Raw genomic sequence first — 13,407 nt, 5'->3', positions numbered from 1 at the left:
TCCATGAGTTCTCATTGTTCAATTCTCACCTATGAGTGAGAACATGCGGTGTTTGGTTTTTTCTCCTTGCGATAGTTTACTGAGAATGATGTTTTCCAGTTTCATCCATGTCCCTACAAAGGACATGAACTCATCATTTTTTATGGCTGCATAGTATTCCGTGGTGTATATGTGCCACATTTTCTTAATACAGTCTATCGTTGTTGGACATTTGGGTTGGTTCCAAGTCTTTGCTATTGTGATTAGTGCTGCAACAAACATACGTGTGCATGTGTCTTTATAGCAGCATGATTTATAGTCCTTTGGGTATATACCCAGTAATGGGATGGCTGGGTCAGATGGTATTTCTAGTTCTACATCCCTGAGGAATCGCCACACTGATTTCCACAATGGTTGAACTAGTTTACAGTCCCACCAACAGTGTAAAAGTGTTCCTATTTCTCCACATCCTCTCCAGCACCTGTTGTTTCCTGACTTTTTAATGATTGCCATTCTAACTAGGGTGAGATGGTATCTCATTGTGGTTTTGATTTGCCTTTCTATGATGCCAGTGAGGATGAGCATCTTTTCATGTGTTTTTGGCTGCATAAATATCTTCTTTTGAGAAGTGTCTGTTCATGTCCTTCACTCACTTTTTGATGGGGTTGTTTGTTTTTTTCTTGTAAATTTGTTTGAGTTCATTGTAGATTCTGGATATTAACCCTTTGTCAGATGAGTAGGTTGCAAAAATTTTCTCTCATTCTGTAGGTTGCCTGTTCACTCTGATGGTAGTTTCTTTTGCTGTGCAGAAGCTCTTTAGTTTAATTAGATTCCATTTGTCAATTTTGGCTTTTGTTGCCATTGCTTTTGCTGTTTTAGACATGAAGGCCTTGCCCATGCCTATGTCCTGAATGGTATTGCCTAGGCTTTCTTCTAGGGTTTTTATGCTTTTAGGTCTAACATGTAAGTCTTTAATCCATCTTGAATTGATTTTTGTATAAGGTGTGAGGAAGGGATCGAGTTTCAGCTTTCTACATATGGCTAGCCAGTTTTCCCAGCACCATTTATTAAATAGGGAATCCTTTCCCCATTGCTTGTTTTTGTCAGGTTTGTCAAAGATCAGATAGTTGTAGATATGCGGCATGATTTCTGAGGGCTCCGTTCTGTTCCATTGATCTATGTCTCTGTTGTGGTACCAGTACCATGGTGTTTTGGTTACTGTAGGCTTGTAGTATAGTTTGAAGTCAGGTTGCGTGATGCCTCCAGCTTTGTTCTTTTGGGTTAGGATTGACTTGGTGATGAGGGCTCTTTTTTGGTTCCATAAGAACTTTAAGGTAGTTTTTTCCAATTCTGAGAACTCTTTAGCTTGGATTGTAAAATGCACTAATCAGCACTCTGTAGTTAGTAAGGGGACTGTAAAATGCATCAATCAATGCTCTGTAAAAACAGCAATCAGCACTCTGTAGCTAGCAAGAGGATTGTAAAGTGCACCAATCAGCACTCTGTAAAATGCATAAATCTGCACTCTGTAAAATGCACCAAACAGCAGGAACCTAAATGTAGTCAGTTGGACCCATTGGACCCCTTTCACTTGCTATTCTGTCCTATTTTTCCTTAGAATTCGGGGACTAAATACCAGTCACCTGTCAACCAGTTAAAAGCAACTAGTGTGGCTGCTGGACTAAAGACACAGGTATCAGGCTTTCTGGGAAAGGGCTCTCTAACAACTGCTGAATCTTTAGCGTTCGGAGCATTGGTTTGCCTGGAACCAGCTTCCACTTTTCCTACATTTCTTGGCTGAGCCAAGGGTTGACAGAGAGGAAAGTCATTCAGCTCCAGGGTCCCAACTAAAAGTTGGTTGACCCTGCAGCCATGAGCAGAACTCTCAAAGTTATATTGCACAAGTGAGAGTTGCCCATCTATCCTATCTATACTGACCCTTGCCTTCTGGGTCCTAATGCCTGTAAGACAACCCTTCCTACTGCCTCTCTTCTCTGAAGGTTGTCCTGTTTCTAAAAACCACTCTCTGTCCCTGGTGATCTTCTAGTTTCTCCTATACATGATTTGTAGTATAAATTGTGGGACTCTGTTCCTTCTTTAGGCAAACAGGCTCCCTTATCAGAAAAACATAGTTTTCACCTGAAGCTCTGTTGGTAGGGGGATGATCTGGAATTTATCAACCCTCCTCAGACTAGCAGGCCTAATAAGGGCTATTCCTGAAGCTAGGATCTGGGGAGCCTCGGAAATTATATCCTTCCTATTCATATGAAGAGAAGTGAGGACAAAAGGCATCACTCTTCCAACCCTGGAGATCCCTTCCCTCCCTCAGGGTATGGCCCTCCACTCCATTTTCAGGCATATCATCTTTACAGGACAAGGGTAAGGTCCCAATACCAAGAAGATAATGCTTAGGACTCTTACAGATTTTCAGGAATGCATCGCTAAGCTCCACTAAATCTGATTTTTCTCAGTCCTCTTTGTTGTCCAGGAGGAAAGGCAAGGGTGCAGATTTTCAAGAATGTGTTGGTAAGGGCCACTAAATCTGACTTTTATTGCTCCTCCTTGTGATCTAGGAGGAAAATTAGTGTTTCTGCTGCTGTTTGGTGAGCACGACTATTCTGAACATCAGGGTCCAGGGACTGTTGCAGGTTCTTGGGCAAGGAAAAAAAAAAGCAAACCAAAACCATATTTGGTTTTTTCTTTCAGATGGGAATCACTCATGCATCAACAAGCTCACCCTTGAAATACATCCTAAGCCATTGGGAACAATTTGATCTGCAAACCCTGAAAAAGAAGGGGCTTATTTTTTTTCTGCACTATGGCCAGGCCTCGATATTCTCTCTCTGATGGGAAAAATGACTACCTGAGGGAAGTATAAATTAGAATACCATACTGCACTTTGACCTGTAAGAGGGAAGGCAAATGGAGTGAAACACCTTATGTCCAAGCTTTCTTTTCATTGAAGGATAATCCACAACTAGGCAAAGCTTGAAATTTACATTCCACAGGAGGACCTCTCTGCTTAGCTTCATATCTTACCATCCGTACAGCTCCCCTTCCTATCAGTAATAAGCCTTCTGTAGTCTCCCCCACCCAGAAAGGGAACAAGCAGAGAAATCTCCAAGGGACCACAAACAACCCCGGGCTATCGCTTATGTCCCCTTCAAGCTGTCGGGGGAGGGGAATTTGGCCAAACCCAAGTACGTGTCCCCTTCTCCCGCTCCAATTTAAAGCAGATAAGCAGACCTGGGGAAGTTTTCAGATAATCCTGAATAGGTATATAGATATCCTACAGGGTCTAGGGCAAACCTTTGACTTCACTTGGAGAGATATCATGCTATTGTTAGATAAAACCCTGGCCTTTAATGAAAATAATGTGGCTTTAGCTGCAGCCCGAGTGTTTGGAGATCTGGTATCTTAGTTAAGTAAATGATAGAATAACAGCAGAAGAAACGGACAAATTTCCTACTGGTCAGCAAGCCGTACCCCATATGGATCCCCACTGGGATCTAGACTCAGATCATGGGGACTGGAGTCGCAAACATCTGTTGACCTGTGTTCTAGAAGGACTAAGGAGAATAGGAAAAAGCCCATGAGTTAATCAATGATGTCCACCATAACTCAGGGAAAGGAAAATAACCTTATTGCCTTCCTTGAGTGGCTACAAGAGGCCTTAAGAAAATATATTCCTCTGTCAATCAATTCCCTTGAGGGTAAATTGATCCTAAAACATAAGTTTGTTATCCAATCAGCTGCAGATATCAGGAGAAAACTCTAAAAGTGAGCCCTGGGCCCTGAACAAAATATGGAGGCATTATTAAACCTGGCAACCTTGGTGGTCTGTAATAGGGACCAAGAGGAACAGGCCTAAAAGGAAAAGTGAGATCAGAGAAAGGCCACAGCCTTAGTCATGGCCCTCAGTCAAAAAAACCTTGGTGGTTCAGAGAGGACAGAAAATGGAGCAGGCCAATTACTCAGTAGGGCTTGTTATTAGTGTGGCTTTCAAGGACACATTAAAAAAGATTGTCCAGTGAGAAACAAGCCACCCCCTTGCTCATGTCCACTATGCCAAGACCATCACTGGAAAACACACTGCCCCAGAAGACAAAGGTTTTGGGGAACAGCAGTCCACACCAGAGGATCCAACAGCAGGACTGAGGGTGCTCGTGGAAAGCACCTGCTCATTTTATCACCCTCACTGAGCCCCAGGTACATTTAACTATTGAGGACCAGGAAATTGACTTCCTCCTGGACAGGGATGTGGCCTTCTCAGTGTTAATCTCCTGCCACAGATGGCTGCCCTGAAGGTCCGTTACCATCTGAGGAATCCTAGGGCAGCCTGTAACTAGGTATTTCTCCCACCTCCTCAGTTGTAATTGGGAGAATTTGCTCTTTTCACATGCCTTTCTTGTTATGCCTCAAAGTCCCACACCCTTATTAGGGAGGGACATATTAGCCAAAGCTGGAGCTATTATCTATATGAATATGGGGAAAATGTCACTCATCTGTTGTCCCCTGCTTGAGGAGGGAATCAACCCTGAAGTCTGGGCATTGTAAGGACAGTTTGGAAGGGCAAAAAATGTTGGCCCAATCCAAATCAGGCTGAAAGACCCCACCAAATTTCATTATCAAAGGCAATATCCCTTAAGGCCTGAAGCTCATAAACAATTACAGGATATTGTTAGATATTTAAAAGCTCAAGGATTAGTAAGAAAATGCAGCAGTCCCTACAACACTCCAATTCTAGGACCACAAAAACCAAATGGTTAGTGGAGACTAGTGCAAGGTCTTAGACTCATCAATGAGGCAGAAATTCGTCTATATCCAGGTGTACCGAACATGTATACCTCTACACTCTCAAAAGAGGAAGAAGAATGGTTCACTGTTCTGGACCTTGAGGATCCCACAGACCACACATCCAACTTACGTGGATGGCCTTGCCTCAAGCATTTAGGGATAGCCCTCATCTGTTTGATCAGGCAGTATCCCAGATCTAGGTCACTTCTCAAGTCCACGCACACTGATCCTTCAGAATGTGGATGATTTACTTTTGGCTACCAGTTTGGAAGCCTCATGCCAGCAGTCTACTATAGATCTCTTGAACTTTCTAGCTAATCAAGGGTAAAAGGCATCTAATCAAAGGCCCAGCTCTGCCTATAACAAGTCAAATATCTAGGCCTAATCTTAACCAGAGGAAGCCGCAGCAAAGAATGAATGCAGCCCATATTGGCTTATCCCTTGCCCTAAGAAATTAAAACAGATCCTTGGGATCACCAGCTTTTGCCAACTATGGATCTCTGGATATAGCGAGATGGGCAGGCCACTCTATACTTTAATCAAGGACACCCAGAGGACAAATACTCATCTAGTAGAATGGAAACCAGAGGCAGAAACAGCATTCAAAGCCTTAAAGCAGGCCCTAGTACAAGCTGTAGCCTTAAGCCTTCCTACACGAAAAATATTATTTTTATACATCACAGAAAGAGTGGGAATAGCTGTTGGAGTCCTTATTCAGACTTGTGGAGTGCCCTCACAACCAGTGGCATACCTAAGTAAGGAAATTTATGCAGTAGCAAAAGGCTGGCCTCACTGTTAATGGGTAGTTGCAGCAGTGGCCATCTTAGTATCAGAGGCTATCAAAATAATACAAGGAAAGGATCTCACTGTCTGGACTACTCATGATGTAAATGACACAATAGGTGCCAAAGGAAGTTTACGGCTATCAGATAACCACCTGCTTAGATACCAGGTGCTACTCCTTGAGACTGGTGCTTCAAGTATGCACATGTGCAGCCCTCAACCCTGCCAATTTTCTCCCTTACCATGGAGAACCAATCTAGCATGACTGCCAACAAATTATAGCCCAGACTATGTCACCCAAGAGGATCTCTAAGAAGTCCCCTTAGCTAATCCTGACCTTAACCTATAGAGCAATGGAAGTTCATTTGTGGAGAATGGGAGACAAAGGGGCAGATTATGCCATAGTGATGTAACAGTACTTGAAAGTAAGCCCTAGAAATGAGAAAAGCAAAAATAATAAAGTGTATAGAGGTAGCAACTATGCTTATCTAACCCTACAAGCCAATGCTACAATATGAAGAAAAACGGAGTTCCTAACCTCTGGGGGAACCCCCATTAAATACCACAAGGAAATCATGGAGTTATTGCACATAGTGCAAAAACCAAAGAGATGGTTTTACGCTGCCAAAGCCGTTAAAAAGATGATGGAGAAAATGTAGAAAGAAACTATCAGGCAGATGCTGAGGCCAAAATTGCTACCAGACAGAATCTCCCATAAGAAGTACCTGTGGAAGGACCCTTGGTATGGAACAACCGTCTCCAAAAGATTAAGCCCCAGTATTCCCTGACTGAAACAGAATGGAAACTTTCATGGGGGCATAGTTTTCTATGCTAGGGGTGGTTAATGACAGAAGAGGGAAAGATACTCATATCTGAAGCCAGCCAGTAGAAAATACTTAAGAGCCTCCCCCAAACTTTTCATATGCGTATTGAGAACACTCATCAAATAGCCAAATCCCTATTTACAGGGACATGTCTCCTCCAGACCATCTGACAAGTAGTTAAAGCCTGTGATGTGTGCCAAAGAAATAACCCCGTGGTCCATCGTAAGGCCCCTCTGGGAGAAGAAAGAATAGGGCACTAGCCCAGACAGGACTGGCAGTTAGAGTTCACGCCTATGCCTAAGTCAAAGGAATTTCAATACTTGTTGGTCTGTGCTGATATCTCTAAAAATTGGATAGAAGCCTTCCCCTGCAAGACAGAGAATGCTCAGGAAGTTGTTAAAGTCCTTATTTATAAAATAATTTCTAGATTTGGGTTATCACAAAGCTTTTCAAGAATACCGTAACAGGACATGCAATCCAGCTTTTATGCTCTTACATTTCCACTTTCACCTATTACACTAGCAGTGAAAAGCCCATATATGGCCCTATAATGATGAATACCATCTTAACTTTTCAAGCCCCTTTATGCATCCAATGCAACCTGTTATCAGGCCTGCCCCTGGGGAACCTACAATGCCATCAGTGTAATAATACTCTACAACTTGAACCACCAACTGATCATAGTAACTTGCGGGTCACCCACATGGCTCCATTCAGATGGATTGTCTGCTTCTCAGGGCCTCCAAAAATTATCACCTCCTACCTGCTTAACAGTCTGGGTTTTGTAACTGCAAACGTTTTCCCCGCATGACTATTCATCCCTGGACCCCTTGCAGCAGCATCCCCACCACTAAGGAACACCTTCTCATCCCCTCTTTCAATCACTCTCTTGAATGATTCCTAGTAGATACAAAATTGTTTTTCTCCAATAGGAAAATAGAACGCAGGGAGCCACTCAGTTTGCTCCCAACACCCCTTTTCAGCTATTCTCCAGAGGTACCTCGGCAAGTACTCTAGGAGTATGGGAAAATGAAACCAATAAACTCACAAACCTTTTTAACATACACAACCAGTTCTATCTACCCAGCCAAGGCATATTCTTCTTATGTGGAACTTGAACCCATGTCTGCCTCCCCACCTGGACAGGCACCTGGAACTTAGTCTTCCTAAGTCCCAACACTGGCATTTCCCCAGGAAATCAGACTCTATCAGTGCCCCTCAAAGTTCAAGTTCATCATTGCAGGGCCATGCAACTAATACCCCTACTTATAGGGTTAGGAATGGGCACTGATACAGGAGCTGGAATAGCCAGTTTATCTACTCCATTATCCTACTACCACACACTCTGAAAGGATTTCTCAGACAGTTTGCAAGAAATAACAAATTGTTTCCTTACACTGCAATCTCAAGTAGACTCTTTGGCAGCAGCAACTCTCCAAAACCACTGAGGCCTAGATCTCATCACTGCTGAGAAAGGAGGACTCTGCCCCTTCTTAGTGGAAGAGTATTGTTTTTATATTAACAAGTCAGGGATAATATGAGATGCCACCCAGTGTTTAAGTGTTTACAGGAAAAGACTTCTGAAATCAGACAATGCCTCTCAAACTCTTATACCAACATCTGAAGTTGACTGACATGGTTTCTCCCCTTTCTAGATCCTGTGACAGCCATCTTGCTATTACTGGCATTTGGGCCCTGTCTTTTTAACCTCCTTGTCAAATTTGTTTCCTCCAGAATCAAGGCCATCAAGCTACAGATGGTCTTACAAATGGAACCCCAAATGAGCTCAACTCACAATTTCTGCTGAGAACCCCTGAATCGACCTTGTGGCCCATTGACTGGGCTAGAGAGTTCCCCTCTGAAGGATGTTACAACTGCAGGGCCACTTCTTTGCCCCTATCCAGCAAGAAGTAGATAGAGCAGTCATCACCCAATTCCCAACAGCATTTGGGGTGTCCAGTTTAGAGGGGGAATTGAGATGTGAAGCCAAGTGGACTTCCTGGGTCGAGCTGGTTCCTGAAGTCAGTGAGACCATGAACCTACTGGAAGGAACCAACTCGAGACACAATTCCATAGGTGACAAGATCTGCAACTTCCCCAATCACTAGAAGCTAAAATTGGCCTTTAAAAAACTTTTATTTTAGGTTTGGGGGTACATCTATAGGTTTATTATGCAGGTAAATTTCATGTGACAGGACTTTTCACTGACAGGTACTTTAGCCTCCATACTCTAAGCATTTTAGTTGATGAAATTTTGGCTTTTAAGTTTTGCTATCCCTAAAATGAAGCTTGTAAATCAGCAACTTCTCCTCTTTCAGTTGAACAACAAAAGAAAGATGCAAAAGAGATCATGTAGAATTAATGCATGTTAATGGATACATTGATGCCAAGTTTCATCCAGGGCTCTGGAAGGAACAACAACAAAAATATACACACAAGAAATATCAATAGATATTTTCAGTGATATGATTTTGCTGTGTCCCCAGGCACATCTCACCTTGAATTGTAGCTCCCGTAGTGGTAGGGACCGGCCAGGAGGTAACTTAATCTTGGGCATGGATTTTTCCCATGCTATTTTCATAGTCAAGATTTGATGATTTTATGAAGGGCAGTTCCCCCGCACATGCTCTCCTGCCTGCCACCACGTAAGACATGACTTTGCTCCTCCTTTACTTTCTGCCATGATTGTTAGGCCTCCCAATCGGTGTGAAACTGTGAGTCCATAAAATCTGTTTTTCTTTATAAATTACCCAGTGTCAGGAATGTCTTTATTAACACCATGAGAACACACTAATACATTCATTTAGTGTGGTTATTTAAAAACATGTTTCATGGAAAAGGTGCCGTAAAACAGGAATCAATTTTTCCTTCTGCATGTTGACTAAAGTAAATATCATATAAACATGAGGATCTCTAGTTGGGCTTAATATTGTTGTTAAAATAGAAAAGTTTCCACTTTTTTATTATAAATAATAATGTAGATATTTCCTCTCCTTTTGAATTATATTACAAGGCTTAAGAGAATAATTTCAGGTCTTTTGTTTCTCCATGTCCTGCAAGTCAATGGTAAGGAATCCAATGGGGTCAGATATCGTTGGCCGTTTAATTAATAAAAGACATTGTTATATGACATTAAAGCCATAATCCACTTTCTTTTATGAGATCTTTCCTTGTATAAACACAGTAGGCATTTTTTGGAGACAAGTAACCAGAAGATAATTATGTGAATAGAGAAGTTAAATATCTTTGACCATTTCAGTGTGTGTCATTCACCTGTAGCTGGTGCATACATACAATATGCATGTATAGCCATATATATGCATATATGTGTACGAATGTATATGTACACAGACATACATATGTGTGCCTTTAAACTAAAGAAGTGACACCAAACAGTAAGTGTTTAAATAAAAATTATTCAGTGAGAACAAACAATTTGTTTTAGGTCACACAACTGTGGTCAAAAAGAAATCTGGTGAGAATGAATGCAGAGGTATAAAAAATAAAAATCAGTCAAATAGATTAAAAATAAATCTTTAATGGTTATAGGAAGTCATTCATAGTCCATTTTTTAAAAGTTGAGGCTTCAGTTTTCTGATTTAAATTGTGTAGGATTTAACACAGGAGCACATACATATACAGGGTGTGCTGGATGGGAGGGAAGGCGATGTCCTGCACTCAAATTCTGTAGCTTGACAGGTAAGGCTGGTTGAAATTCAATGCCTTTGATTTTTAGTTTTTACTTTACTTAAAAATGGAATGAGTACTAGCAGACTATTCTCCTATTGCATCATGTTATCGTATCATTATTTCACAGTCAAAGTTTAATTTCCAAAATCAGTAGAGAAAATCTAAGACAATTATAACAGACACATGGTGTTTGTACTACAGATTTCCAAACTCTGGGGCCCACAAACTCGTATTGAGATTCCTTGCATCATTTTCATAAGGTAGGTAATATCCCCCTACATGTATCTAGAATGAAGCTGCATAGGCTTTTTTAAAATGCTTTAGTTTCAATTATTTAAAATAAAAAAAAAATGGATATTTTCTGAGCAAAATATAAAATAATGAATACAGTTTGCTTAATGAACAATAAAATATCAAAATTTGAAGATAATTGATATATGAGTTTCATGGAAATAAAAATTTGAGAATGGCCTGCCTGGAAACAATTACCTTTGAGTCAACTTTGAGTATTTTTTTTTTTTTTTTTGAGATAGAGTCTCTCACTCTGTTGCCCAGGATGAGTACTGTGGCATGATTTCGGCTCACTGTAACCTCTATCTCCCAAATTCAAGTGATTATCTTGCCTCAGCCTCCTGAGCAGCTGGGATTATAGGCACACACCACCATGCCTGACTAATTTTTGTATTTTCAGTAGAGATGGGGTTTTGCCATGTTGGCCAGGTTGGTCTCGAACTCCTGAGCTCAAGTGATCTGCTGGGATTACAGGCATGAGCCATCACACCCAGACAACTTTGAGTCTTTTTAACTGAACGGTTTCTCCTTGAATATATTTCCAGATTTGCTGGTGACTCTCATTCAATTGGCTGTCACATCCTTTTGGTTTTACTTTTCAAAGAGCTTGTACATCTTATTCCTCCCTGGGTCTGCATCCTAGTGCCTGAGATGAGAACCACAATCCTCCAGGACCTAACCACTTGGGTTTTATGTCGTTTCAGCTTCCTCTGAGTTTCTGCACTATCAAAATAATCATGATGCTGTCCAATGTAAGAGGATGAGTAAAACCCAGGAAAATTAAAATTGGAGACTTCTGAGCTAGGAGTCCCAATTCTTTGAATGGTTTCTATTAAAATCTTTATTCTGATACATAAAAATAACCACCCAAGGCTCTACAGTTCACATGGATTGTAATTTTAAAAACAAACAATAGCAGCAAACTCAATGTTCAAAAATCAGAGACATGAGTGGATTCTCTTGGCTTCATCCATATTATGGGATGCTGTTTGTTTGCCTGAAGTGTTAAAGAATATTTACATGCATGCAGACAGGAACACATCTATGGTGTCTCAATAAAAATAACAGGCTGCCTGTAATCCCAGCTACTCGGGAGGCTGAGGCAGGATAATTGCTTGAACCTGGGTGGCAGAGGTTGCCGTGAGATAAGATCATGTGACTGCACTCCAGCCTTGGTGACAGAGTGAGACTCCATCTGAAAAAAAAAAAAAAAATAGTGGGCTGCTAAATACTTGTTATTGTATTTTATTATATTTTTTAAGGTTTCTTTTCTTTTTTTTTTTTGTGCCACAGAGCCTCAGTCTCTTGACCAGGCTGGAGAGCAGTGGCCCAATCTTGAGTCACTACAACCACCATCTCCTGGATTCAAGCAATTCTCTTTCCTCAGTCCCCCAAATAGCTGGGATTACAGGCATGTGCCACCATGTGTGGGCTAATTTTTGTATTTTTTGTAGAGACGTTGCCATGTTGTCCAGGCTGGTCTCAAACTTCTGACTTCAAGTGATCCACCTGCCTCTGTCTCCTGCAGTGCTGGGATTACCGGCATGAGCCACTTCACCTGGCCCATTTATTTTATTAAAAAAATAAATTGTGGAAGGAATTCAAACAGTGGGAAGTGATTATCTCAAAGGAAGTAGTTATAGGAAATGTCCATATTTTATTGCTAATATCTGTTTATGTTTTGTTCACAATTTATATCTCCTTTTTTAGCAATCACATTCACACTCAATATAATGAGTGTATTGGACACACAAATTCATTACTGGGAATCCAAGGGTCATTCTGTGTGGGCGCATGTGACCTTCTCAAGGGATGCCCTACTTACGTTCTTGAGCCTGCAAATCCACCACTATACTTGCTAACTACTTCCAGAATATGTCTTGAATTTTGATATGCTTGCTTTTTTATATGAAGTCCTCAAGATCTAAGGTGTCCTCTGCAGCCTTTAATTGCCTTGAACACCTTGCCTGAGCACACCTTCCTGTGGCTATGGCCATATAAAAAAGCTGCATGGCTAGCTCATGGACACAGCACCATTTGAAAGGTCAGTGTGACCTGAAAGGCAGGCTCTGCATCTTCTGCAGGAGTCACCTACATAATCAGGTAGGACCTGGCTGTGTCTTCTACCAATGTACACCCCTTTCCAGAAGTGTCCTGTGTGATTATCTGTATTGTCTCAGCATACTAAATGGCATTCAATTAATTTCTGTTACAGAATGTACCACATTACACAAAGGTCATTTGCTTTGTAATTGCTGTCAGAGTTACTGATTCAATAGATTCAGTCTGACATCTTTGGGGTGTAATCTATTGTAAGGCTTTGAGCATGTAATTTAAGATTTCAAAGCTCCGCTTTATTTACATGTGAAAAAGGGAGGAGAATAGTAGTCCTCACATAGAAAGCTGAGGAACTCAACTGGACAATGCACAAGAAACAGCATTGTGCCTCATGTGGAATATATTCAAAAATGGGAAATATTCCTGAAAAGAATTACAAGTTTCAAAGTTCCAAAAGGAACTTTAAAGGGTGAGGAGAACAGGATTCCCAGTGTAACTGACTCATCATGACTACGGAAATGTGAAAGAATGGTATTACAGTGGTAGGCATAAGTGGCTTCACACTTGGAAAAGTGACTAAAATGTTGGAATTTATTATAAAACAATGACAAGGCATAAGAATGGGAAGATAGCAGTGATGTGATAGAATTTATGGTTTTGTGAAGTCCATAAGAGCCACTGGTGTATGTGACTGCAGGAGGCTGCCTTTGGAAGAAATCCACTGCAGTCATCCAGGAGAAAGTTGGTTCTGGCTTTAGGTGAGAGGCAGTCAGGGTGGAAAAAATTCAACATCATTTGGACACATGTTGTCAGGGTGCTTCAGGCTTTGGTGGTAATAATAGATGTGAATATTTGGTAGGAGTGGGGATTCAATGGTTATTCTGATGTGGGTTCATGTTAGATTTGGATAGATGTTTGTGAAGACTGCAATATCCAAGTCCATCAGTTGTAACCAGGTTATTGAAATTGTGTAGGTGCTCTTGGG

The sequence above is a fragment of the Hylobates moloch genome, unplaced genomic scaffold, assembly GCF_009828535.3.
Source record: "Hylobates moloch isolate HMO894 unplaced genomic scaffold, HMol_V3 SCAFFOLD_25, whole genome shotgun sequence".
Lineage (NCBI taxonomy): Eukaryota > Metazoa > Chordata > Mammalia > Primates > Hylobatidae > Hylobates > Hylobates moloch.
Note: the sequence above shows the minus strand (reverse complement) of the source record.